The sequence below is a fragment of the Talpa europaea genome (genome assembly GCF_964194135.1).
Source record: "Talpa europaea genome assembly, chromosome: 6".
In the NCBI taxonomy this organism is placed as follows: domain Eukaryota; kingdom Metazoa; phylum Chordata; class Mammalia; order Eulipotyphla; family Talpidae; genus Talpa; species Talpa europaea.
In genome coordinates this window covers 98,725,494-98,753,412 of record NC_140072.1, presented here as the reverse complement: position 1 = coordinate 98,753,412, position 27,919 = coordinate 98,725,494, and positions in this window count along the sequence as shown.

The following is a 27,919-nucleotide window of genomic DNA, read 5'->3' as shown; positions in this document are numbered from 1 at the left end:
CAATGATACACTTAACTAAAGATAAGGCTGGCGAGACTGGATTCCTAAGTCTCTCCTAAGAAACTCCCTGGTGAGTAATTGAAGCTCATCATGAAAACTATTCTCTTTGCCAGTTGCAAGCTTAAGCATTTGCCTATATTACAGTATGATGCACTCCTGACCTGTGAGATAGAGAAGAAAATCTTGGGGGTGTTTCTAGCAAAAAAAAAATTCTTCTCTCTTTAAAAAGGTCATAAGCAATGATTTGCTTCCTTCTTAGTATATTGTTTTATAAGGATATGCTCTGTGAAGCTTCTATCATTATATTGCAACATAAAGGGGAAAACCAGGAAAATTATGCAAAGTCTAATCTTTCTTTATATTCAAAATTAACAGTCTACTTATTATGCTAAGCAGCAACTCCTTCAATGTTTAAATACTTTTATCTAGGTATTCTGTTACTTGCAGCCAAAGACAATCTACTGGAAACACTAATATTACGAATATTGTAAATGCTGATTTTTCCTTTCAATATTTAGAATCAACATCTAGAAGAAGCATGGAATATTTAATAGTAACAACATGCAATATAACCATCATAAACCTTGCAGTGTTTTTCCAGAGTTGTTGGATCAAGAAATAGAAGCTTCCATGTGTGATTTTCAGTCAGTTATAAGACTAAGCCCCCAGAGTCCTTGTGAGTTTCTGCTTACTCTCCCATATGCCTCTGCCATCACCACAAGAACATGCCACATGCCTGGACCAGCCTCCTGGAGGACTAGAGACACAGGAAACACAGATCACACCTGAGACCAGGCTGGCTCAGGTGACACAAGCTGCCCCCCATACACATGAGCAGACACAGTGACAAGCAGCAGAGCCACCTAACCAACTACCCCAGAAACATAAGCAATAAATACAAACATCCCACCAGGATATCTCAATTTCTGGCTATGCAGCATTCTTGTGCCATAAATAGCTAATATAGGTAGGCCCCAATATTCTGATTCTCCTTCTCTTAGGTCAGTGGTTGGATTTCTAGACCTTGATCTACTGAAGGAAAGCATGCTTGTCACAGCATGTAGTGAGGGTGTTGTCAGATCAGGCTGGTATACTGATATAAGAAAGAGCAGATTCTAAGTTGATCCCAGGGTATTATCCAGGAATGACTTGGACTAAGTGTGACAACGGAGAGGATAAGAAGGAAAGTCAGTAAGAGAATGGCAAGGAAGGAGAAATTGTACATTCTGCTTGGAATGAAGGTTTACTTTGCACTGGGGTAAATTGTCACAGCCTACAGCAGTTTCAGGGAAAGGCTGGCTCTCCCTTTCTTTAAACAAATGATACAAAAATCCTTAGGAAGTAAGTGAAAGAAATGACCACACATCACTGCAGAGCAGAGCGCCTCTCCTGTCTTTGGCTTTGTGCTGCCTTTTTTTTTTTTTTTTTTTTTTTGATGGTTAGATCCATTTTTTTTTTATTTTTTTATTTTAACATTTATCATTTTTTACAATTTTTAGACAATGTTTGCTTCCCCCCACCCCCTCAGATTGAGTCCCCATAGAATTTCCTTCCCCAAGGTACCCATCCACCATCACCGCAGTGCCCTGTGTTCCTCCCTCCCTCCCTCTCACCTCTCTCCCTCCTCCTCCCCTGCAGGATGTCTCTGGTTTATAATTGTCGCATTTTGCTTTGTTGTGTTTTGTACTGTTACTATTATTTTTTTACACTGATGTCTTACTGGGTTCCCCTATATCCCTGTTATAAGTGAAACCATCCGATATTTTTCTTTTTCCTTCTGGCTTATTTCACTGAGCATAATTCCTTCTAGCTCCATCCATGTTGCTGCGAATGGCATGAGTTGATCTTTTTTTATTGCTGGATAATATTCCATTGTGTATATGTACCACATATTCTTGATCCAGTCATCTATTTTTGGGCATTTGAGTTGTTTCCAGGTTTTACCTATTATAAATAGTGCTGCAGTAAACATAGGTGTACAGGTGCTCTTTTGAATCACTGTTTTTGTGTCCTTTAGATAATGTTTCAATGGCAACAGATGGCCAGAAGAATATCCAGATTTGCAGTTTTAGGCTGTAGTAAACTAGAAATAAATCGACTATGCTTAGTAATAAAAAAATAAATTTAGCTAATCCACTGATAAAAATATACACTTTGACATTATCAGAGCAGCGATCATAATAATCCTTTACCTTAGCAAAGTACTATGTGATAGAAATAAAACTGTTTGAAGATTTCAAGACACTGAGATATCTTTTCATAGAACAAGCCACATTTTATTGTAGGTATGCATGCTACACTAAGCCTTTCATAAAAAGAACAACAATGATAACAAAAGAACATTCAAAAGAATATAAAAGAAAGTTAATCCTTCTCTTGAGAGACATAAAAGTTCCTAACCCATGCAGTCCTACTCGATAGAGAGAGGATACTTTGAATTAGCGAGCCACTGGTTTTATTTATATGGTAAGTGTGAGAAGTGGTAAGGTCACTCGTAAAATAAAACAGAATCTTCTTAGATATTCTCAAAGCCCTTCCAGTCTGGCCTCTGTCATCTGGCCAATGTCATCTCACTCCACTTCCTCGTGACTCACAGGACTTCGAACACACACCTAATCCTAATCCTCTAGCACACCAAGCTCTTGTTCACATGACAACCTTGCAATGCTATTTCCTCTCCCTGAACTGCTCCTTCCTAGCTTTTTACGGAACCAACCCCTTCTTTTGCAGCAGTTAGTTTTCAGGTTAAAAACGGAATTCACACCAGATGGTCTATGTGAAGAGATTCTGGAGGTGAGGACAAACACTAAAGGGTAGCGACCCCAGAGACTAGCAACTCAGGAAGACATGATCACACCCAGGCTGACAGCACAAAAGGAGGAGTAGCATTATCGAGGGCCTAGTGTAAGCTAGAGCTCTAGGCAGGAGTCTTCCTGTGAGAGATGTGGAATATGCCACTATCGCCACAGATGTTACATCTGAGCACAGAGGAAGGGAAGAAGACACTTCCATCTTTCTGCCCTGTAATCTCTACCCACTGTCTCATGTTGGCAGATCTCAACAGGAAAGCTGAGGGCAAGGGAGCGCAAGTGATGTAATCCTCATGGACCCAGTTTTCCTGGGTATGCAAAGGTTGAAAAGGGTAGAGAACAGTTGAGAGGGTGTCTGGGTGTGGGTGTGGGTGGGAGAAAGGGAAATGAATCAGTACATGGTTCTTTAGTTCTGTTTCATTTCCACCTTCTCATAATGACCTTCCTTGGCCATCCTGCCTATGGTCCCTTCCAATATTTTCAGTCCTTTCTTACCTCTACTGTGGCTATGTCTGATTATTACCTGTTCAAAGGCTCTTTCCTCTGATAAACTGTGAAGCACCAACAAGTCAGACACCTGCTGTTTTGCTCTGGATAGCTGTTTGGTAGAGATGATGAGCAGGTAGAAGGTGTTGAGATATGTGAGGGAAGAAGAAAGAAAGGAAGGGCTCTTTGAAAAGAGCAAGATATATATTTATGTGATTTATAACTCTTCACCTATCACTTTAAAATGGTTAAAAATTTTTAAAAAGGAAATATAATAACTGAGTCATGGGGAGATGATAAAATTGAATTTATTGATTACTAACTTGTACCAAACACTCTTGCATGTTATTTCCCTTAATCCATATAACAATTCTGCTAGATAAGGAGAGTTATTTCCATGTCTTAATGTATGTTTCAGAAATATTAAGTGACTTATTAATATTCCTCAGGTCATGAAATGTGTTTAAACCCAGTTTGTGTGGATCAAAATCTTGAATTCCTTTCATTAACTCCTAGGGCTCTATGAATCTTTTCCTTCCTCAGAAGACTGTGCATTATGTCTTCCAGGTATTATCTTAAAACCTAATATCTATCTGTCTATCTATCTATCTATCTATCTATCTATCTATCTATCTATCATCTATCTATGTAAGCATGTGTGTCTCTATCTTTTCATCTATCCATCAATCCATCCATCCATTCTTGTAACCACGTGGCTTTCATGAAAGGTAATTTAACAAGATGCTTTGTTTATGGGGAAAAAAATCCAATCATGCCATAAAGGTGTTCATCCTTGAGAACAAGGTCAATGAATAATAGATTGACTGTAAACTGAGGAAGATGCCTCTGTAAAATTTGAAGTAATTTTTGGCAATAAAATGAAGTGAGTACTCTTTCCCTTCCTCACACATCATCCATATAACACCTTCTTGCAGTTGCTAGACAAGAAAAACCCCATAATGGAACCTCTTTGCTTTGTCCAAAAAGAAAGTACTTTAAGTCAACCAAATATTTGAAGTTCTTAACTTTTACCATAAACAATGTACAAAATAATGATTTCTCTTTATTGTCATTACATTTTTATAGCATCTCTCAACTACCCATAGCATTCAGTGGAGTAGGAACCAGGAGTGAATATACATCTAGAGTGAAAGCAAACTAAAAAAATGCAAATTATATTTATATATAGATGTATGGAATGACTAGAAGTAATAACTTGCATAAGCAGCATACTGATACGAATTTAGAAGAGAGGAATATGTTAGAGCATTTAAGTTTCTCCATTAACTTTTACATTTCATTCTAAATCATCCCCATTATACTACATTAATTACTGATAACATTTCCATTTTATTTCCCCTCATTTGAAATGTTAAAATAGTCTAAAGTTGACATCAGAGAATTTTCTCAACTAAGTTTATCTTGAGTTTTAAGTATAAAATAACTTTCATTGTTTCCCTTTTTAACAAGACTAAATGTTGGCCTAGTGCCTTGCACAGGAAACTCACGAAGTGCATGTACTAAGACCTGGAGAGCCTGCATGTGATTACTCTTCCTTTCCAGAGCTTGTGCTGTGTCACTTCACTTATAGCAAAGACCCACTTGTTTTGCTAACTGAAAGAAATCTGATAAGAACAGATACTACACTTGACCTTAGCCAAAAGGCCCAGAAGCAATTGAAAGAAATCTAAAGGGGACTTTTGCTTTTTTAACAAAAAGATGAAAAATGAAGGCAGTTGTTAGCTCTTTTTTTTTTTTTTTTTTCAGTTGCAGAGACAACACATGCCCTAAGCAGAGTAAGAGACATGACCAAGTTCCTTCCTGAGAACTATTGCATTTAGGTTGTATATTTATCATACCAATCCTGCTTTTACCATGTGTTATTTTAGGTTTATGTGTTATTTGGTATGTTTTGATTGGTTATTTTTTAGATCTAGGAACACTTCAATAATTTTCATTATAAATTAGTAGCAATGGTTTCTTCATTTTGTCTTCTGATAGGAAAACTTTAAGACAGGAGGAATACTGATTTGATCTTTTAGTTTTGATAGCAGTGAGTGGATTTGAATTTCAAAAAACTATGCCTCTGCTGACTTTAAAAAAGTGGAATTTTATACTGTTTCAAATTGGAATTTTTAACTTTATCAGTTTCTAAATAATTGAATAGTTGAAATAAGATCTCATCTCAATGGCAAGTCTTATGCCATATCAGATCATTCATTTCAGCTTTATCCTGTATTTTTTATCATTTCCTTTGGTTTATCATTTTCTTTGGTTCCTACAACCAAAGAAACAAGAATTCTAAAGAAACTCTGCTTCTAGTAAAACTGTCGCAGACTGTATTCTCCAAAGATAGTGACACCTACATACATATACTGTTTTCCTCCCCTTAAGAGCTGGGACTATGTTCTTTTGAATTGGGGCACAGTCTTGTGACTATCTGACCGATAACTCAATATGACAGAAGCAATGCTATCTGCCTTCCAAGTCTAAGTCATAATAGAGATACAGATTCTGTCTTGCCTCTCTCCAAACCCTACCACTTTGCTGTGAGAAAGCCCAAACTAGCCCCCAAGGAGAGCAATGCAGGGGCCCACAGTCAGTCAGTCACCAGGCCTGTGAGTGAAAAAACATAAGTTCATTCCACCAGCTTTCAGAGGCCCTAGCCCCAGAGGAATTGGAGTAAAAATGAGCTGTCTTCATGAGCTCTTGCTGGGAAATTTGTGTACAAAATGAATATTTGGGATTGTTTTAAGCTAAGTTCTGCTGTGTTTGCTGCACAGCCATGGTCACTATTACAGTGGTACCATTCATTGGGTAATGGAAAGTTTCTTCAAATTAATTGGATAATGTCCAATTTACCTTTCTTCTAAACACAAATATAAGCAAGCACTTGACATGTGATGCTTTCCCACTCCTGTTAAAATTCTGAAGCAAATAGGAATTACTGTTTGGGATCAGTATCATGTAATGATCCAGCTCTGGATTGTTTCTAAACAGGGAAAAGGAGATATTTGTAAGAAAGAATAAGATACTTTCTTTTCAAATAACTTCAAACATTTGGTCTAAAGCATTTTTGTTTCCCTAGCAACTTCTTTTATTTTTAAGACTCATATTCTTAGAGCAGTTTGAAGTTCAAGTAAAACAGAGAGAAAGGTCCAGAGAATATTCATCACCCTTTGTTTCCAAGCACACAAAACCTCTCCACCATCAGTATCCCCTACTAGAGTGGTACAATTATTACAAATGCTGAACCTACATTGATACATGGTAGTCATCCAAAGGTTATGATTTAGCTTAGGGTCACATCTGGTGTTGTAAAGTCTATGGGTTTCAAAAAACATATCATGCATTTATCCATCATTATAACATGGTGCTAGGTATTTCCAGTGTCCTGAAAATCGTCTGTGCTATTTATTCATCCCTCTTTCCCATTCCCAAGCTCTGTTAACTACTGATGTTTGTTACTGTCTCCATAATTTTGCCTTTTGCAGAATGTCATATGGTTGGAATCATACAGTGTTTTCAGATTAGCCTCTTTCTTTCAGTCAGTAATATGCTTTTAAGGTTCTTCCATGTCTTTTCATGGCTTGATAGCTCATTTCTTTTTAGTGCTGAATAATGTTCAAATAAACTGGATGTGCCAGTTTATCCATTCATCTATTAAAAGATATCTGGTTGTTTTCAAGTTTTGACAGCTATGAATAAAGCTTCTATAAAGATCTTGTGTGTATTTGTGTGTGTGTGTTTGTGTACCATTTTCCAAATCCTTTAGGTAAATAATAGAGTATGGCTGCTGGGTCATATGATAAGACTTTATTTGGTTCTGTAAAAAGCACCAGATGGTCTTCCAAAGAGATTTCACCATTTTGCATTCATGCCGGCAGTGAATGATAGATTCCGTTGCTCCATATGCTCACCAGAACTTGGGGGTGTGAGTGCTCCAGATTTAGGGCATTTGAATAGAAATGTAGTGATATCTCATTGTTTTAGTTTGCATTTCCTTGATGACATATAATGTGGAGTATCTTTTCACAAAGTTAATCACCTGTACATCTTCTTTGTTGAGGTGTCTATTAAGTTCCTTGAACAATTTTTAGCTTGGGTCTCTTACTTTTTATTGTTAGAGTCTCAAAAGTTACTTCCGATAAAAATCCTTTTTCTGGGCCTCCCTGGTGGCGCAGGTGGTTGAGCGCAGCACTGTGAAGCTGTCCACAGCCTCTGCAGTGCCGGTTCGATCCCCACCGACCGCGGAGCAACACACATGGTACAGCAGACCTCTCCTGTCTCGCCCGCTGCTCCCCTCAGCAGTGTATTTCTTCAGTCTGCCTGTTCGGTTCCCCGCTCTGTCTCTGGTGAATCCTCTCATCCTCCCGCACATCTGGCCTGTACCCGGTTCTTGTATAAATAAATAAATCTTAAAAAAAATCCTTTATCCAGTGTATCTATCTGCAAACATATTCTCCCACTCTGTGGTTTGTATCATCATTCTCTTTTACTTTATTTCACAGAATAAAGGATATAATTTTAGTGAAGTCCAGCTTGCCATTTTTTTTTTTTTTATTGCATGGCTCTCACCTTTGGTGTCATTTCTATAAAATCATCATCAAACCCAGATTATCTCATTTTTCTTCTAATTTAGCTTGTAGAAATTTTATACCATTTTGCTAATTACATTTAGGTCTGTGATTCATTTTGAGTTAATTTTTGTGAAGGGTATAAGGTCTATCCTTAGGTTTTTGTTTGCATGTGGGTGTCCAATTTCAGCAGCATTTGTTGAAAAGTCCATTTTTGCTCATCTGTGTTGCCTTTGCTCCATTGTCAAAGACAAGTTGTGTGGGTCTATTTCTGGGCTATTGACTCTGTGGCACTGATCTATTTGTCCACTATTTTGCCAATACCCCAATCTTGATTACTGTAGCTGTATAGTCAGTCTTGAATTCATACTACTTTATAGTCTTCCAACTGTATTCTTTTAATTCTTTTAGAGTATAGTATTGGCTAATATTGGCCTTTTGACTTTCCATATAAATATTTGAATAACTTTGTTGATGTCCAAAAAATAATTTTCTGGGATTTTGATTTTGCTTATATTAAATCTATAGGTCAAGTTGGGAAAAGCTGACATCTTAATGATATTGAAGTTTCCTGACCATGAATATGGAATAATTACCTTATTTAATTCCCCTTTGATTTTGTTCATCAGAGTATTATAGTTCTACTATATCGATCTTGTACATACTGTATTAGCTTTCATCCCCAAGTATTTCTTTTTGGGTAGTGCTAATGTAAATATTATTCTATCTTATTTCAAATTCCATCTGTTGATTGCAGATATATAGGAAAACAATTGCTATTTGTATATTAACCTTTTATCCTATGAACTTGCTACCATTACCTGTGGTTCCAGGAGTTTTTTTGTCAATTCTTGCGGGTTTTCTTTACAAATGAATAGGTCATCTATGAACAAAGACAATTTCACTGTTGTTTCTTCTTCCCTGATCTGTAGTCCTTTTATTTTCTTCTTATATAACTATATTAGCTATAATTTGTAGTATGATGTTGAAAAGGAGAGGGGACAACCTTGCCTTGTACTTGATCTTAGTGGAAAATATTCTTAAAATGTATTTAGAGACAAGATTCTAATTTTACAGAAAAGGAAGTTAATTCTTCAAGTTGTGAAGTAAAAAACTGATAGTCTTCCTGCTACTGGCATTTGTATAAGTATTCTGCAGGTTGAAAGAGGTGCTAATGTGGTATTATATTTGCAAGAAACATCAATTGGCTCAAAAAGGAAAATATAACCTCTCTCTCCCCCTGCTTCCTCCCTCCTTCTTCTGAGTACTCAGATTTGAACTGGTCCCAGTTAAAACTCTTTAAAGACCAGAACCTCTAACATTATAGTCATTATTCTTTGTGGTCTGAGAAAGAGTAGGTCTACTGGTTTGAGTACAAGACCAGACACACAAACTCTTGCCATACTAGTCAAGTACTCATAGTACTTAGGAAACATTAACTATAGGGCCCCTCTTAGTCATTTGAGGGCCAATCAGAGAAAATAATGCATCAACTTCTTTCTATTATGTTTTCCTTATAAGACACCAACTTCTTTCTATTGATGCATGAGAACTATGGTGCCTTTGATGCAGAAGAACTTGAATCCTATCCCTTACATAGGCAGTCTGTTGTTGAGTTCTCAATAGATGTCCATGGCAAAATTTCTTTTTGTGAAAAGTAATCACCAAAGCAACATATGGTTTTAAGGTTTTTCTCTATCAGTCAGCAAACAAAGTGACTAACTTCTTGTTGCAGCTTATTAATAGCCAAAATTTGTTAAACTGGGAATTTCCCTAGTCTTTCTAGAGCTTCTACAAATAGAGCTTTAGCAATTCAATTTTTTTGATAACTTTTATGACAGCTTCATTTTCTTCATGGCCAAAAGCTGCTCAGAATGAAATTATTTCATCCAAATCCAAAGTTTGAAAGACGGGCTTATATACCTACTATAGAGACATTTTAGCAGGGAGAATCATTTTTTCATTATATCTAAACTTATTTAAATGATTCATAGAAATTGAAGACTGGAAATATCCATGGTACTAGTTTTTCTTCAATAGTGGTTTTATATATTTATAAATCTGAAGGATTTGGTTTAGAATTCCACTAAATTTCATAAAACATTAAGTTAAATCCTGATTAATATTGTATAGATTCTGTATCTCCTTTGTTAGGTTTATTCTTAAGTACTTAATTTTTTCTGGAAGCTCTTCCACTAAGATCTGGTACAAGACAAAGATGCCTGTTTTCACCACTTCTGTTCAACACAGTACAATGAAGTACTAAAAACTGGGTGGCACAAAACAAAATTAGTTTTATTCTTTCACAATTCTTAAGGCTAAAAGCCTGCAATCAAGCATGGCAGGACCATGTGCTCTCTTTCACTCTCTCTCTCGCTCTCTCTCTTTCTTTCTCTCTCTCTGTCTCTGAGCTCTTGAAAGGAATACTTCCCGTCTATGACCATCTTCTGATGGTTCCCAGTCATCTTTGGTGTTCCTTGGCTTGCAGGTGCATCACTCCAATCTTTCTCCATTTTCACATGGCCTTCTCACCTGTGTGTCTCTCTTGTATAAGTATTCTGTAGGACCTTCTTATAAAGAAACTGTCATTGGTTTTAGAATTCACCCTAATCTACTGTCATTGGTTTTAGAATTCACCCTAATCTACTATGACCTGATTTTTAACTAATTACATCTAAAAAAAAGTTTTTCTGAATAATGTTTCATGAAGTTCCAAGTGGGTAGATATTTTTAGGAGTCACTATTCAATGCAGCACAATAAAATATCCAACATTCTCACCATCTGCACTGCCACTACCCTGGAAGAGCTTCCTAAGCAAGATCCATGCTTCTGTGACACCCCTTAATCTAATCTCGACACAGAAGTCAGTGCAGTGCAATTAAAGCACATTTAACATGACGTTATTTCTTTGTTCGAAACCCTCCAATGGCTTTGAACTCAGGGTAAAAACCACATTATAAATATGTCTGCATGCACAAGGCTGTCCATAATGTGGCTACCAGTTGCCTCTCTGACTTCCTTCCTTCCTATTTCCCCTTCCTTCTGTCCATTCCAGCCACACCACATTTCTTGTTGCTCATTGAACATGCCAGGTATGTGCCTGTTTCATTGTCTTTGCATTTTCTGTTTACTCTGCCTGGAATGTTTGACCCAGATATCCCATATCACATTCCCTTACTTTCTCCAGATCTTTAACTGAAGAGTAATCTGTCAATAAGACTTTCCCAGTCACTGTCCAGTATTACGACTATCCAGATACTTGTGGTTATTCTCCCTACTTTATATTTATATTTCTTTGTAATACTAGTTACCATCTTATAGACATTACTTTTTATATCATTTCTGTCACTTATTCATATCTGTATTTCTTTTTTTAAGATTTATTTATTTATTTATACAAGCACTGGGTATAGTCAGAAGCACTGGAGGGTGAGAGAATTCACCAGAGCCAGAGCGGGGAACAAAACAGGCAGACGGACGAAATATCCTGTTGAGGGGAGCAGTGGGTGCGGCAGGAGAAGTCTGCGGGCCATGTGGGACCCTCGTCAGCGGCCGGGGATCGAACTGGTGCTGCAGAGGCTGCGGGCAGCTTCGCAGTGCAGCGCTCAACAACTGCGCCACCAGGGAAGGTCCTGCATATCTGTATTTCTTTAACTATACAGTGAACTTTTTTATTTCTATATTGCTTCTCTGCATTACTGCAGTGTAAACTCCTTCAGAGGAGGGAGGGAGTTCATGGTTATATCACCAGTGTCTAGGACAGTGCCTTGTACATAGTTGGTGCTGAATGGATAGGTCAAGAATGAATGAATGACATTATCACACATTTAAATGTCATCAAGCTTATGTACAGCAATAGAGCAGGGTTTGAAAACCATTCCATTACATTTCATGAGAGGAAGAATATATGTTGATTCATTTGCAAGGCCTTTGAAATTACCTATCAACTGACTGTTTGCTCAGGGATACCGCCTCATCCCGCTTTCAAGGTGACACTTCCCTACTGAGTTCTGTGGGGCTAAGGGAATGGATTAAAGAATGCTTTTTGCTCACAATATAAATGGATTTTTATTTTAAAAGAAAGGAAGCAAGTGTGGTAGAGGAAGTTCTTTCTTCTGTAACAGTCAATGATTTTTAGAAGGGATTCTCAGCTACAAGGCAGGTTAGAGTTGTTTTTCCAAAATAGGTATAGTCACCCCAGAAATGCTTATCATCTTTAGGTATTTAGACAATCTATGATAGCATTAGACACAGTTTGACAATTCCTTGGTGATACGGGGAAAGAATTGGCTAGTGGTTATGTGTCATTACTTCTGGATGTCTCAAGGGCAAGGACAGAATGAAGAAAGAGAAAACAAGATCAATTAGATAAGCAGAGGGTGAATTAGCCATTTAATCAAGTACCTAAGCCATGAAGCACACGGTTCTTATAAGAGACACCATTATCCTTAATGGAGTTCTTTAGAGCATCTTCAATTTTTCTAATGAAGACAGAAAGCCCCATCGATGGTATAGTACTTCTCTTTGCTTGTTTGACCACAGATTATCTATTCCATTCAATCCCTGAGGGAGCTGGTGATCCTCCTTTGTTCTTCACAGCATTTTATATAGAGGAAATCCGTCCAAATTATTTAATCAAATTATTTTTGCTCAGTCCAATGTAAGTGCTTAAATAACCACACTTAATACTTCTCCCTCTAATGATGCTCACTTATCTAAAATTACCCCTTAATTGATAAGATATATGAGCAAAAATACTATTAGGGAAAATGTTAAATTAACTCAAACCATTTAGAATGTTTTTATGCCAACCCTTGAATTTACTTAATCTCTAGTGAACAGGAGATTCTAGTGTGCAGGATTTAATCTTCACTATGACTAGCTTGAAACAGCAAAGGATGAGAAGGAGAATGAGAGGTGACAAAGAAGGAGATAAAAATATTTTTGGTCTTCAATGTTCTTACAGCACAAAATTTTGTTTATTATTTAATTCTTACATCTCCCAGTTTTAATGAAAAAAAAAAAACATTGGATACATTTAGAAACGGTGCTATTTATTTGGATAAATTGGCTAAAATTGAGTTGAAGACCTTGGCTAATTAGAATCACAATTTATTTAAAGCCATGTTTAATGAGATATAATTTATATACAGCCAACTTTATCATCTGTTGTGTACAGTTTTATGAATTTTGACCTATGCAACATTATATAAACACCATCACAGTAAAGATATATTATGTAACTATGTCCCGCCAACATTAATTTTTCTTGGAAATTTCCTTCCCCACCTGCAGAGCCTGTCAAATGCTGGTCTGTTTCTTCTCCCTGCATTTTTCATAATATAATATAAATGTAATCATACCTTAGGTAGCTTTTAAAGTCTGACTTCATTCACCTACCATAATACATTTAAAATTCACCTCTGTTGTCACATGTATTAGTAGTTGATCTCTTTTTATAGTTGGGCATTTTATTTTATATATTTACCAAAATTTGTTTATTCACCAGCTGATGGACACTTAGTTTGTTTGCAGTTTTTGGAGATTAGGCATAAAACTACTGTAAATATGTGTGCCCAGTTTTTTTTGTATGTGTGTGTCTTCATATTTCTTACTTAGGAATTGCTGAATTTTATGATGTGTTCAGCTTCATAAAAAACTACCAAACTATTTTCCAAAGTTGCTGTGCAATTTTGCATCCCCTTCAGCAGTGTACAAGAGTTCCAGCTGTTTTGTTTCCTCACTACGTCTTCACTTGATAGTGTCATTAAAATAACATAGTCATTTAATAGGTATGTAGTAAGGTCTTTTTATGGTTTTATTTTCATTTTCCTATTGATTGATGATGTTGAGCATTTTCTCATGTGATTACTTGCAATCTGTCTATCTTATTTTATGAAGTGATTATTTAAACCCTTTGTCCATTTTTTGTATTATTTGTTTACTTATAAAGTGGGTGCTTTTTAAATAGTCAGATCCTGTTTTCACAAAGATAGGTGGATCTCCTGCCCCAAATTTTGCCAAGATACTAAGACTGATGATACATTCATGCATCAAAAAGTTCATTGCTCTCGTAATGACACTCTCTAGGGTAGCAGGACTGGCTCCCTAGCAGGTCCAATAATTTATTAAGAAAGCATGGAACAGACACTGGCTTGGTGTTGACAGTGTTAGAGAGTGGGCTGAGAGTAGGGAGTCCCATGCCCACACAACAGGGCTTCATAGTTTCATATTCCACCAGTGCCAAAGGAAAGAACACCTGGGTTTTCTTATCAGCTTCCACAGTATGGGTAGAAGACCAGGTGGGGAGTGCGGCTGCCAGCAGCCAGACACCAGAAATGAGTCTAAGTCTTTATTACATAAGACACTTTATCAGATACAAGGATCACATTTTTAATAACTAAAGAAACAACTTGATAACATTTAATGTGGAAGAGATGTTTCAAGCATTTAAGTTATGTCTGATGCTTAAATGTATCTCAAAATTGGGCCTCCCTGGTGGTGCAAAGGGTTAAGACACAACCTATGAAACTATCCACAGCCACTGGCCAGGGAGATACCCACATGGCACAGCAGACCTCTCCTGACTCACATGCTGCTCCCCTCAGCAGTGTATTTCAGTCAGTCTGCCCGTTCTATTCCCCACTCTGTCTCAGGTGAATCCTCTCACCCCACACACATCTAGCTTGTACCCCAGTTCTTGTACACATAAATAAATCTTTAAAAATAATTTAAAAATGTATCTCAAAATCATAAAAACTATTATCATCTGGAAATACATTATTTGGGCCTTTTCTGAGGGAAATGTCCAGTCTAAATGAACATTTAGAATGTTTGTGAGTACAGGTAACAAAATAGGGGCAATTATGAGAACTGTGAAATTTTTCTTACTGTGAGAATTCCACCCATTCTTTTGTTAATATGCTCCACTATGTGGCTCTGTCCCAGGTTTTGCTTTTTACTAAAGATTTGAAGTCCTTTTGGTTGAATGGCTAACTGTAAAGCAGTGAGTTTTATGGGACAAATTCCTATTAGATAATTATAATTCAATTTAAAACATATTATTCAAATTTCCTTCATTTGTCAAAAGTGAATTGAATACCTACTGTGTGCCAGGCACTTGGTAGGATCTACACATTAAAAGTTAAGTAAAATAGAGCTGGGGTTGTCAAACAGTTCAATGCTTATTGAAAAATTGAAATACTTGAATCAAATCATTGTTGAAGTGGCTTGAGATTGATTTTGAAAGGATTATAAATAAAAGAGTAGACTGGCCAATCATCCTTACAACTTCACTCAAAACTGAACAATTTTTATTGGAAAATGCAATGGAATATTTTTGGATCTCTTTCTCAGAAATATGCAGGTTGACATGGCATTTGAGAATCTTATTTTCAGTAGACATGTCTAACCAGTATAATGAAACATGTTCTGTCTACTGATGAAATTCAATCTTTGAAACAGATGAAATGTGTTTTATATCTTACATTGCAGTATTCCAAAGGCAATAATTTCGTCAAATGTTTTCTTATGTTTGTACCTAAATATCTTTCTCTTTTCCTAAATGATATAAAGAGAGCCACTTTATGATCAACACCACAGGGGGGATAAAAGGATAGACGAAGAAGAGAGGGAAGTGGTGGTTTTATTATTTATTAGTTTGTAATCATTATCTACCTTATAGATCAAGGTGCACAGGTGCCCTGAGCAAATTAATCATTAGGAACACCAGACATATTAATAACATTGCATCCTTCAAACTGACTGTCTTTACATTTATTTCAATATTTATTTTTAGGAGGGAGAAGGAGTAGGCAAGTAGGACTATTAACATCTTCTGTCTGGTTTAAGGTAATGATTTTCACAGTGTATGCACCTCTCATTACCCCTTTTAAACATTGTACTACAGATGTTCTAGCTAATGCAATCAGGTAAGAAAGAAAACAAAAGGCATACGATTTGGGAAAGGGAAATAAAACTGAACCTGTATTTGTTCACAGGTCACATAATTATCTATATAGAAACTAAAATAATTGATGGAAGACTCCAAGAACTAATAAATAAGTTTGCAGGATATATGATTAATATATGAAAATCAAACATTCCTATATACCAGCAATGACCAAATGGAACACATGATCATTTATATTAGCACCCCAATAATGAAATATCCAAGTACAAATCTAACAAAAAAATATGCAAGATCCACAAGGAAAACTACAAAACTCTGAAGAATGTAATCAAATCAGAACTAAATTAATGGAAATATTCCATCAGTTCTCTCAACTTGACCCATAGATTCAATGTAATCCAAATTCAAGCCCGAGGTTACTTTTGTCGATATTGACAAAAGTTTTCAGAAGTCTATATGAAGAAACAAAAGACCAAAAAAAAAAAATCAACACAATATTGAAGGAGAAGAACAACATCAAAGAGTGACACTATCTGCCTTCAAAACTAACCATAAAACTACAGTAATTGAGTGTGGTATCAGAAGAACAGACAAATAGATCACTGGAAACAAACAGAGAACCCAGAAATAGACCCACATAAATGCAGTCAACTAATCTTTTATAAATGAGCAAAGGCAACACAATGGACAAAGTCTTGTCACCAAATGACATTGAAACAGCTGGACATCTACCTGTGACAGTGCTGGCTTCCATGAAACCGAAAGTGAGCAGGTGCCCATGCTGACACTGAAGTCCAGGCATCTGTCTGAAAGCAAGGAACCCTTGACTAGTCCCTAAATGTCCTGATGTTCTTATTCTCTATTGCTTGTTACTCTCCATCAACAAGGTGCTGGACAAAGTAATATTGTAGAACTACAAAATAGTAATTATTAGCATATTAGTCCTAATCTAGTTAAGAGATAACTGCACTAATTTATAACAATTTGTTAGTGAGAAGCCTGGACGAGGCAACATTTTAAATTCAATGTTGCTATAGAGTACAGCCATGGTTAATGAACAATTCTTCTATGAGACTTGCTAAAGCTGCTTTGGTGGACAAAAAAGTAGTTTCTTTTTAGTTTTTGCATGTAGACACTACTAAATGGTGTAAAGAATTTTTACACAAATTAAATAGCCTCTTTGCAATCTTATTTAGTTTGTCTATACTTAGGAAATCCTTTTCCAAGAATAGGTTAAATACTTTAGCCTTCTTTGAAAATGTATATATATTTTCATTATTTAGCCCAATTTAATGAGGTCTGTTACTTGTGAAATTTTCTACTTCACTGTATCTGTGTGGCTTTTTCCTCCTTCCTTTCTTTTCCATTTCACCTCCCCAATTCCTTCTTGCCAACCTCTCGGATTTTGACAGGCCATCTCTTCAGTTTTGATGGCAACATTTCCCATTAAATAACTATACACTCAAGCATGGCCCCTAACACGTCTGGGTGATTGGCAGATACTTGTTTAGAGGACTGGAAACAGCTGAAAGTGACATTCAAGGATTCAAAAACAACTTGGTTGGGAAATAAATCTTTGACTGGAGAAAAATGACTCTCTCTTTGCCAGGCAGTAGCCTTATAATTTATCATTTATTGGAAAAGAAGAATGCATTTTGAGAATCACATCAGACTAAAACTGATTACAGATATTAAGCAATGTCTCTATGAGCCATTACTCATGGTGCATGTGCAAGCTGAGTGCCTCTGGAAGACGGGAGTTGATGAGTGGCTGAGTGTACTATATTGCCTTGTCATAATTGTTAGTATCATAAACAATGGTATATGACGGGGTTAGAGCAGATTAAAGGAAATGAAGTGTTTAGTTCAATCTCCTCTAAAAAAGAAGAAACAAGACATTATTTCACTGGGATGCTAACTATTGATTTAAGTTCTTGTTTGTTTATAGTTCCTAATGGTTATGATAGCTCAAAAGAAGTATTCATAGCTTACTCATTTCACAAGCCACCATAAGTGATAGCTTGAGTTGTTCCAACTTGTACTACTGCTTCTGAGATAAAAATTTCTTTTTTTTTTTCAGTGTTAGAAAAAGAGAGATTCAAGGGAGCTGAACCAAATACTGTATACCTAGAACTCCAAGGACCTTCAACAATGGATAAAAATTGCTGTTGTAACCAACTGAGAAGAGGCAGCTTTCAGCAATAAACCCAGAATACTTGTCCATATCCCTGTTTGACATTTGTCACTTTTTAATTTATGCCATATTTCAGGTAATATTTTAGCTACTGTTCTGGATTATAAAGATCTCAAAACAGAAATGATGATTTATACATATATGCTACCTCTTTAGAACCTAGCTCAGAAACTTGTATATTGAATGATATAATCTATTGATAAATAAATGCCATGAAACATGATATTTATTACAATTTTTCTACATTTCTCAGTTGTGTAGAAACATAAAACTTAGATTAGGCAATGCTGCATGACAGTAAACTAGAATGATTTTTGGACTGCGTATATGTTACTGTTTATATTTCCACCTGGCTTTAATTTTTATTTAGAGAAATATTGGTACTTGATCATATATACAGATCATTTGGAAAGAGGTTTACTTTTTTTTTTTTTTTCAGATTTATTTATTTATTTATTTATACAAGCACTGGATACAGTCAGAAGCACGGGAGGGTAAGAGAATTCACCAGAGCCAGAGTGGGGAGCAGAGCAGGCAGAAGGACCTAAGTACACTGCTGAGGGGAGCAGCAGGCAGCAGAAGAGCTCTGCGCGCCATGTGGGACCCTCCTCTGGAGGCCAGGGAGCAGCCGGGGATCGAACCGGCACTACAGAGGCTGCGGGCAGCTTCGCAACCCAGCGCTCAACCGCTGCGCCACCGGGGAGACCCAAGAGGTTTACTTTTGATGAAATAGTATATCTCCTGGAGAAAACATTTTAATGTCATTCCTTTCAGGTGCCCATAACTTGCAGTTCAGAATATGGTAGCTTATTAAATGTGGATATTTACTAAGGAAAAAGAAAACTGTGAGCATAAATCCTGCCAACACAAATAGATAAGGGATCACAAAAGTAACATTTGTGAATTCTGTTAGACAAAACTTTTCTACAGACAGTAGGACTAACCCTCACTAGACACGGCAAACAAAGGGCATCTTGACCATCCTTCAACCTCGACTCTCTATTCTGACTGCCTATTCATAAGCTTTAGACACTCCCATCTCCATAGAAAATATCAGATTATAACAGAAAAGAAGGAACAGAAAATAAATGAGCTAAGCACTCATAAAGAAGTTACGTAACAAGGAATAAAACCAAAGAAAATAAGATAAACCATTTTAAATCTAAAAGCAGAAACTGAAAGAGAAAACAAATAGAGGAGATCACCAACATATTTTCCATAGAAAGATTAAAATAATAGAAATTTTCTGGTAAGACTGATTAAGGAAAAAATCAGAGACATAGCTAATAAAAATAACTATTAAAATGAGAAAGAAGATATACAATACTGATATAAGTCAAAGGAAAGACTCCACAATGCCAGAATTTCAAGAGTTAGTGAAAAATTACTTGGATCATAGGGGAACATAATTTTCTGGCTGGAAGTTTTTGCTCCAAGTCCCACTGCATAGTCAATAATGACTGCCTACTCACAAGTCAAAGTCACTGTTTTATAATGACTAATGCTGAGGATTATTTAAGGTTAACTCTCAGACAAAATTTATAAAAGACAAACTGGATCTTAATAAAAAAAATTAGAAAACATGAAACAAAATATGAAACATCAGGCCATAAAAGACTTCCCTTCTCAAGCCTTCCAAAATTCTAGCCATTCTCAAGGTCCTTTTCAAAGCCATCTGTTTCATTCTGCCTTCTTTGATGCTCTTCTATTATATATGACTGACATTTTTCTCCTATGAACACCCATATATCATTTTATGTTCGTTGTTTGGTCATAAACAACATCTTCACCTTCATGCTTTGGTATTATAAGCTTCTTGCAAGGACACACTGGGTCTTATTCATCTAAGTATTTCTAGTAGTAGCAAATATGCTGCCAACAGTTGATAGTGGTCAAAACTACCTGACAGGTGGTCAATAAATTTAGTGGAATTAGGTCACTAAGACTAACCAATGCCTGTTCTTTTGCAGGATTCTAGGATTTTGAAAATACAAAATCTTAGTGCAGAATCAGATCCTAGAGAATATTTCATCATGTAAATAAAGCAGAGAACCACACAAATACTGTCTCTGGTGCACTTCTTTTTTAGGGCATATAATGCTGGGTACATGCTACCTCACAGAGCCCCCTTTATGCTTGCTCAGTATATCCCAGATGTTCCTACTTGGGTTATCTTTATCTATTCTTTAGTCATACTTCTGCTTTCTGAAAGCACACTCTCATGAAGAATAAGTCCAACACTTAACAAAATTAATCCATTAATGTAATACTTTTAGAAATATTTATTGAGTGGCTACTTTGTCAGGGCCAGTGTTGGAAGTTGGAAATACAAAGATAATGATATAAAATATAGACCCATAAAGGTGTATAGTCTTATGGCATAAATATACAAGAAAATTATAATGAAATTATGATTCAATATGGTAAGTAGTTAGAATTTGTTATGGAAACAATGGAAGGTCATGTAAATCAGACTTTGATGTGGAAGGTTTTTGACATTCATAACAAGAATGGCATTCATAGGGCCTCCCCTGGTGGCGCAGTGGTTGAGCACTGGGCTGCGAAGCTGCCCGCAGCCTCTGCAGTGCCGGTTCGATCCCCGGCCACTGGCGAGGGTCCCACATGGCGCGACAGACTTCTCCTGCCGTGCCCACTGCTCCCCTCAGCAGTGTATTTCTTCATCAGTCTGCCTGTTCTGTTCCCCGCTCTGGCTCTGGTGAATTCTCTCACCCTCCTGTGCTTCTGACTGTACCCAGTGCTTGTATAAATAAATGAATTAATAATAATAAAAATAATAATAATAAAAGAATGGCATTCAAAAAGAGATTTGCGCAGGGGAGATAGCCAAGTAAAGATATTGGAGAGGATTAGTCTGCAGTGGGTACAACATACACAGACTTTTTTTAAATTGCAGTGTTATTATTTACCACACTGTAGAGGATTTGGGGCATACAATTTCTCATCTAGGAAACTGTGTATCTCATATTACTCCCATCACCAAATATCCAGTCACCTACAAAAAACAATCAATCTCTTCTCCTTGTTCCACTCCCACCCCCAGTCCCATGTGCAGAGTGTATTTTTGAAGCAACTATCATATTTTCTCCAAACCTTCTGTTTATGAGCTCTATCGTACGATATGCTTTCCAGATTCTTCATCAGCAAGACTTCTCTCATTTTGACACCCTCTTACTCTTATCTATGTCTGTTTTGATATATGGCACTCAGATGTGGACACAATATCCCAGTTGTAGACAAATAAGTGAATTCAATATGACTGTCACCTTCTTTGCAACACTATATTGCTATTAATTAGACCCAGATGGCACAATACTAATAGGCAAATCATGTGCCTATTGAATGTTTAGTCAACTAAAATATCTAAGTCTTATTCATGTGAAATGTAGTCTTTGGTTGCTATTGAGCTTTAATCTTTCTTTTTAACTTTACATTTAATTCTGCTAAGGATTGCCTTATAATTTGATATTGCAAAGATAAAATTGCTTAGAATATTCAGATAAAGTTGGTGACAAGAAGAATAAAATAAATCCGACACTCCCTTCAGAAGCTGTTGGAATAAACACAGAATATTAGAAAAAAGAGCACAAAAAAATCACTAGCAAAAACCCAAACATTGAAAGAGAAGGAAAAATCAACATAGCAAAAACTGTCAAGAGGCAATAGAACACTGTCGACCAAATTCTGAGAGGAAGAAATGGTGACAAAGGATGATATAATAAGCCAATTTTAAGTACAAAGGTAAAAGGCAGATATTGTCAGCATGTAAGATCTCAGAGAATATAGCACCATGAGTTCTCCTTGAAAAAAAAAAGCTAGAAAAAGAACACCTAAACATTTAACAATGAAATCAGTAGATGGGAAATGAATCAAAGTAGGGAAGAAAGAGAATTTGTAATAAAAGGAGTGGCGGTGGGCATTGAGTTCATTTAAATATGAAATGAAACTAAAATTATATGGAAATAAGGATGTAGAATGTAAAGCCAATGTTATATAAACCTTCACAAAGTAAAAATACAAATATAAGTAAATCTGGAAGTAAGGGAAAGTGGAAGAAGTTATGATTGCTGATTTTCTCATTCCTGAACTACAAGTCAATTAGTATGTTCAAAATAGAAACATGGAGTTAAAAATGATTTTAATTGCACTGGTTTTAGAATGCTTTTTCTAAAATGATACAGAAGAATCATTACACCCCTAGTCCTCCACCACAGTCCTTTGTGTCCCCTTCCAGCTTTATTCTCACCCCTCCTCCTCTGGTAGCCTCAGTTCTATCGCTAGCTTTCTAGGGTGAGCCAAGGAAATATCAAGTGCCCAAACACAGATGGGTGTGTCGGGAAGATGTGTGTGCGTACATAATATTTCGGCCTCCGACCTGTGCAACAACTGTTTGGAATTTCATAGATTTCCATTTTGTGACATGAGCTTGCATGGGCGTGTTGCATCTCGCTTCCTGTGCACTGTATGTCTCTGCAGCTATTCCCTGGATGCCCCATTCTTGCGTTGCTAGCCACTCAAAGCAGGCATCACCCTGTGCTGCAGAGGGCTGGTGTGTTAGCTTCCTGGAGTTGCTGAAGAAAATCACGACAAACTGGGTGGCTTAAAATAACAAAAATGTTTCTGCTTTCATGATTCTGGAGACTAGAAATCTGTTTTGTTTGTTTTTTAAAATTTTCTATCCAGTTAACACTGGTTTATATCATTGCTTGTTGCTTATATTTTGGAGACAGAACATCTCCACTGTTCTTACCTTTACCAGGAATCCAGCCCAAGGGGAGCACCCCAGCTCTCCTGCAAGATTTCCCCCTCCTTCAAAGATTAGTGTCTCCACACAACCTCTGTTCCCCCTCTGCCACCAGAGTCTGCTCTTCCAAACCACAACATCCAGGTCCTTCTCTTCACCTGCCTCCCATTCTATGAAGTTTTAATCTCAGTGTCACCTCTGTGGAAGCATGTGTTGGTCTCTGATGCACTGGTCCCCACTCTGAGGCAAGAGCCCCACTCTTAGCTTTAAGACTCTACACTGTGTCTCTCTGTTAGACGTTATTCTTGTTAGTAAGGCCAGGAACCCCCTCTACTGCCATCCTGGTAACCTCTTGTCCAGCTCTAGGAAAAGGCCGGGTCATCTGCTCCAGAAGAAACTCACAGCCTTGCCGGGAGCACCTCCACTTTCACAGCGGGACACTTCCTCTCTGCTCTGAGAGCCACTGTCAGACAAGAGGAGGCAGGGCCACTGCCTCTGTGACCAGGTCTTGCCATTACTGCTGCTGAAGTCTGCTGTATCTGGGCCACCACATGCTGGCATCTACCCAATCTGTGCCACTTGGCAGGGTTTGCCTATTACCTCATGATTTAAATGGCATTTGTCTCCCATCTTCCTAGTATCTTCTATTGTCCTTTAAATTTTTTTTTCTGGTTACAGATTTAACAATGCATTTGGTTTTCTATTCATGGGTAAAGTGAAAAGAAATATTTCTTGGTTATAAGTTATATTTATATTTTAAAATATTTGTTTTAGAATCCTGGTATTCAATATAATTACTTCTAATAGCATTGACATGAAAACCTACAATGACATAGTGAAGCAATTTCCTTTTGAAAAGTCAGTATATTGTATTCTGAGTGCTTTGAGCAATCACCCTGTTTTGATGAAATAATTCAATTTTGCATGCTGTCACCAGGAATGAAGAATTTTCTCTATTTTTTATAGGGAAATCAGTGCCTTGAACATGATGTTTTACTTCCCATGAGGGAACAATATCTCTTGTGAGTAGAAATTTTTTTTTTCAGCAAAGAAATTGCTATCACAAATTTTTAGAAATCGGATCAGTATTTTGATTCTATTTCAATGTTAAAGGCCTGTATGGGGGGAAAATTAAGTGTCATGGGTAGTCTATGGGTCAATAAATATGACAAGATTGGAAAAGATTCTATAAGATGTGCCCTTCACTTAACAACCAAATGCATGTTTTCCTTGTTTAGAAGGAAATGGTGAGTTTTGGAGAAGAGTTCAAAATGATGAAAAACTACACAACTCAATGTGATAAATAAGATGAGATTTGAGTGTACTAATCAGTAAATTGACCATACCACATATGTACAGTTTTTGTCAGTCAGTTTTCACTAATAGAGCCATCTTAATTGAAATTGTCCAGCATTCTTAGTACATGTGAGTGTAGTTATAAATGCTCACAAGCCCATATCTAAGGAGAGTTTGTGTTATGATCTTAGTGGTGCATTTTCAAGTGTTACTACTCTGTGGTTATACTATACTATCCTAAAAGGGCACTACAGATTGTTGGCAATTTGATTAATTGCTAAATTAAATATTTAAATACTGATTTCATCCTGTAGCACATTAGAAAAGTAATGCAAGTTCTATTTTCTTTTTTTTTTTTTTTCCTTTCCTGGAGTGCACACTTCTCTACTACACAGAATTAGTAGTCCACAGGCTCCTTCTGCCTTCCATGGCTAGTTCATAGTCAGGTGAAAAGTATCACTGAAAATTAGCTTGACCTTGTCTCTGCCTTCTTCAAAATTTTGAAGTCACAGATTTGGGGAGTAAAGAATTTTCAAGCTGATATGCCATCACTAAAGACCTGAATGACCTCCTCTGGGATGTCCACATGCTCGATACACCTCCAAGTCTCTCTCCTGAATGTTCTCTTTCATAGAGGCCACCAGGTATACACTGTATGTCTCTGTCGCTGTGGCCGCACAGCTCAGACCAAGGATAGGCCTCTGCCATCTGTGAGCTGGCCAAGCTCCTTAAGGTGCCGAGCACAAGGACTCTGCACAACCAGGGTCTGTCACATGCATAAAGACTGGTGGTGTTGGGCAGTTTCTCTTTGGAGGTGTCTGAATGAGAAATCTACAAAGTCACAAGAGAGCGCAGGGATATAGGTGTGGAGAGACAGAGCATGAAGGCAATGAGCGGGAGCTGTGAAGCATCAAACTCATGAGAGGGTGGAAGTCATGAGCAAGTGGAGACCATAATGAGCAGAGAAGGAGAAAGAAAGAAGTTGACATCAGAGTAGCAAAAAGTGGTTGAAGGAAAAGGCAGATGCAGGAACTGATCCAGAAACTTGACCCAGATATAAATTTTCAATTCTTGCCTCAGGCTATTGTCAAGCTAGCAGGGCTGGTGTTGTATGCTCCTATAATAAACGGTGTCCCAATTCTCTGTGACCCCTTGCTGTGTGCTTTGAAATAGGATCCAGTTTTCCTTAACTCCTCATGTACACCATTAACCAAGGTAAGCCGAACAAATTTTTGTTCTTTACATCTGAAAGTTCATCATCTAAATAAACACAATTTCATTAAGATGAGGAATTGTATAGAGCAGTGAAGTGAAGTCAAAACTAAATATGAATTCATAAGTTTTACTTCATTACTTGCTTCATAAATTTATTTCATAACTTAAAATCATTTAGAATATTTTCAATGAATCAATGTAGGTCAGGACATGTGCATTGATGCTTCATTTATGGACCAAGGACATACTCTGGAAAGGCAGCTCTGAAATCCAGAAAACCTCTATTAATTCTGAGAATGAGACACAAGCGACTTCTCTTGGGACAGACTACTCACAATTTTGTTTGTCCAGGGACCTTTAAGATGTATAAGATTTTTACCTGTAGAGGAGTGGTTTCTCCCAGCAATCTTACTCTGTGTCCTAATGGACATATTTCCAACCAGCATTGTAAAATTTTATCACTTTGCCCCTGCTGCGTAGTCAAGAGCAATTTGTCCATTATTGCCAGTCTGATGTCTGATGATCAGCACTTCTTTTTATCTTAACTGTGATGAAGAGGAGAAAATAGTTATGCTGGTTTCCTAATATGCTAGATGGTTTCGCTCCTTAATCCAATGTAAAATCTCAATGATTTCAAAGTGTAAATGCACATTTTGCATTCTACTGAATATCTTTGTTGTCTTTGAATTGGGCTCATTTTTTTCAGACAAAAAACCAACATGTTTCATCGTATTCCTTAGAGTTCTCCTTAGTGGTTGGAGGATATCTATTTACATTTATTAACTGAGTTTGGAACAAATTTGTTCTTCTTAGGCAATAAGTAGCTTATCCATCCCTGGTGAGGGAAATTGTTCTCTTCACTGGGCAGGATTCCATTTTTTTGAGTGCCTCATTAAGTTTTGGGGTTGTTACTGAAAACAATCATACTGTTTTCAAAGGTGAGTATGGAACTAGGAAATATCAATCTTTGTAGAATCCTAAAAACTGAAGCTGGAGAATGCTGTCAATAATAACAAAGATTTACTCATCACTTAACCATGCTTAATGCCAATTTCTAATAATGCAGTCTCTAGTTAAAAAGAGCATAGGGTTTGAGATGAGAAGATGGAGTTTTGTTCCCCTCTGAACTTCTTGTGCTTATTTTCCAGAAATGTGGCTTCTATTGTCCCTGGACAGCTCATTGTCCTCTTTTGAAGGACTTGGATATGGCCTTATCTCACAAGCAGGGTGGTTGTGAGGTTCAAAGGAGACTTTTATGAGAAAATGCTATGTAAATGAAGTCCCTCTTCAGGCAAGGTAATAGGATGGTGAATGTGTGCCAAGAAGGCAGGGATAGGCTCAGTTCTTTGTTCCTTGTAACGATTATTAATATGTGTGTGTGTGTGTGTGGGGGGGGGAGTTGTGCAGACAAAGTAAGAGACGCTCAGAATAAAACATTAGAAATGTCCAAGCAGCAAAATGACAGATAACAGCTCCTTTAGAACTTACATTTACATAAATATTTCTTTTTATGAAATTTCTAATTTGAATTTGGGGGTGACAATGCAGCTTTGTTCATTCCATCCACATCTTTAAAGTATTGATAGAAATGTGCTGAATTTAACAAAATGAAATAATAGCCTAAGACTTGAAGACAAAGGCAGATAACACATAATATTTATTTATTCCTGCTTCTTTTCTGTTTTTCTCTCAAGTATGTGAATAATTCACATATTTAAATTTTGAAGGAAATAATTATAGTAATCAGGATCTGACTTTTTAGAAGACTGTGAATTTTGAGAAACCATTTATTCCTTCTGACATCCATGTAATTTTAACAAGTATCTTTAATCTACCAATTAGATAGCACATATCTAATGACACAGAGCAATGTTACCCTGTGTTCAATCAATGTGAAATCTCAGGAGTTGATAATATACAGTCTACCCTTGGTGGGAATGAGTTATACATACAAAGCATTTATAAAGGGGATTTTAATAGTGTACCTTTTGAGGTCAAGAAAAAGACAAAACTTGCAAGTTGACCATAGATCTCAGGCATACAGCAAGGGGAAAGAAGGGGTCAAAACAGGGGAGGGAAGAGCACAAGAGACTATGGTGATGGATCACGGGTGCTGTGGTGGTAGGAAAACTACCCGGCCCGGTCTACACCTGAGAGGAGAAGCCAAATACTTCACAAAAAGGAACAATGATAAAAAAAAAAAAAAGTTAGAAAAAAATAAAAGGGTGCCTTTTGAAATTAAAAGGCGGGGAGAGAGAGAGAGAGAGAGAGAGAGAGAGAGAGCACGCAAGAAAAGGATGTTTTGTTCTTTCCAAGCATGTAACAAACTTTGCATGATTAGCGACTCTGTTTAGGATACAGAGGAATGTTAGGTGCCAACTCAGCAAAGCTATTCCAGGGTGAGGACCCAGAGTGGAGGCCATGGTGCCCATCAGCTTCTAGTCCAGTGAGGTGCAGAGGTTATCAACCTTTCTGGTCAAAGAAGGAGCTTCATGGTTCGGATTCTGTCCCCACCTGTAAGCCTATTTGCCAATATCATTCCATATCATTTGTTTGAAATTATATTTAATTCCAATTTCATATGCCTCACATCTCCATTGAACAAGAAAAAAAATTTTAGAATGTATGTTGGTGAATAAAAAAATTACCTTGATGATTTCTTTCTG